This window comes from Myotis lucifugus, unplaced genomic scaffold (assembly GCF_000147115.1).
Source record: "Myotis lucifugus unplaced genomic scaffold, Myoluc2.0 scaffold_31, whole genome shotgun sequence".
Taxonomy (NCBI): Eukaryota; Metazoa; Chordata; class Mammalia; order Chiroptera; family Vespertilionidae; genus Myotis; species Myotis lucifugus.
The window spans coordinates 5,095,338-5,097,637 of NW_005871079.1; positions in this window are offsets into that span (position 1 = coordinate 5,095,338).

The following is a 2,300-nucleotide window of genomic DNA, read 5'->3' on the forward strand; positions in this document are numbered from 1 at the left end:
TTAAAGCATAGCCAATTCAAATAATATATGAGAAATTCATAATGTCAGTTTTCAGGCCTTCAACTGAGAAAACATTTTTATTCCTCAAAGTTAGAAAACATTTTCATTTTATGGAGAAGTTTGTTATACTGACTGTCCTAAACAAAAGTTTCATGTTTTTTAAACCTTTATCATTTATAAGTGTGCAAGTCAGTGGATGGCTGTGTTTTGCATGATTTGATATTTGGAAAACTCAAGCGATAACATTGCTTAGGGTGTTATATGCTTGGGGTTTCATCCCTGTTCCCTTCTAACCCAGTTTGCTCTTTTAATGCATGTCAAATGTTTCTGCCATTCTCTTTCAGCAGAAAGATTTTACCTATAAGTAGGGCATTCTTTAAAACCAATGATGTTCAGTGGTGCATACTTTGTGTCTGTGTCTTGTATTTCTACTTCAGTCATGGTGTCTTGTTTTATGGATTTTTTAAATTTTATTTCAAAAATTTGCAAATTAATAAGAAATTTAAAAGCAATAGTACAGGGCACCAAAGGGGTTTGATTCCCAGTCAGGGCAAATACTTAGGTTATGGGTTTGATGAGGGCATGCACATCTCACATCGATGTTTCTCTTTCCCTAACTCTCTCTAAAATCAATAAGCATACCTTCAGGTGAGAATTTTTTTAAAAAGCAATAAGCAGTAGTACAGGGAATACCATATAACCCTCTCCTGGAGTTATAGAATGTTAATATCATGTCCCCTTTGCTTTTAATTGTATAGATTTTTTGAAATTTTATTAAAACTATAAATTTTTAAAAGTTTTTTAAAAATATATTTTATTGGTTTTTCACAGAGAGGAAGGGAGAGGGAATAGAGAGTTAGAAACATCGATGAGAGAGAAACATCGATCAGCTGCCTCCTGCACACTCCCTACTGGGTATGTGCCCGCAACCAAGGTACGTGCCCTTGACCGGAATCGAACCTGGGACCCCTGAGTCCGTAGGCCAACGCTCTATCCACTGAGCCAAACCGGTTAGGGCAAAGTTTTTTAAATTAACAATCATCCAAAGTTATCATTCATCTCAACACTTATTGTAGTGTGATTGTATCTGATTTACATTTAAAGTGGCAGGTTTTAAAAGATTTTTCTTCACCCCAGATATAAAAATAGGATTTTAGAGTTCATTTCCCAAACCCCACACTAAAACTATAGACCCACCATCTTTTATGTAGCCATGGAACCTCATCTTTCTAGAATGGTACTTGTTGAAATGTGTCTGAACATTACCCTATTGCTAAAGACTGTTAAAGGGATTATGTAGAATTTGTTTATCAGGACTCATATCTTTCAGCTTAACCTAAAGCAAATGAAATTTATACTCCTATGACAAGCTAAAATTTAAAGAGTCAAAAAGTTTGTTTGAAACAGCCTACTCACCAAAGAGTCACAGGTTTGATTCACCGTTAAGGGGCATGTACCTGCGTTGAAGGCTTGATCCCCAGCCCTAGTTAGAGCGTGTGTAGGAGGCAACCAATCTGTGTATCTCTGTCACATCGATGTCTCTCTCTCTCTCTCTCTCTCTCTCTCTCTCTCTCTCTCTCTCCCTCCCTCCCATCCTCCCTCCCTCCCTCCCCCTCCCCTTCCCCTCCCTCCACTTTCTCTAAAAATCAATAGAAAAAAATCCTACACACACACACACACACACACACACAAAGGAAGCCCATACTACATTCAGGAGGGGCAAAACACAGGTACTTTGGGAAAGATTAAGAAGTTATTTAAATTGTTTCATGTCAGTTATTAAACACTAATTTCTTTTTACTGTCATTTAAGAGCTTCTGTAGGAATTTATTATAACTCATTCACAAATGAATCCCTGATCATAAATAAACTGAATTTTTTTGATAGAAGGATTATTCTAGTTAATAAAGTATTGCAAGAAGTTTCAATATTACTTATTAAGGACAAGTTGACAGAAATATTTCTTTCTTTTATAGACAATTACCAGACAATGGTAAACAGCCACTCAGCCTTGTGAATGTGAAAGTTACTGGTCTCTAAATGTGTATTTGTGTCATTCGTCAAGTATAATTCACTTAAATGAAATAACATAAATGGGTTTTCTTTTGTAGTTATTTGGGGACGTGAAAGCCATGTTTTTAGTTTATTTCATTTGTAAGATTAATTGAACTGGATTTTTCCGGTTGCTTAGAAAAATACAAATAATTTCTCATTATGTTAAATATAAAATAAATGCAACACTGTTTCATGGTAAACATGGTTACTGTTAAGTTTACTCTTTTTAATGTGGGCATGACTGG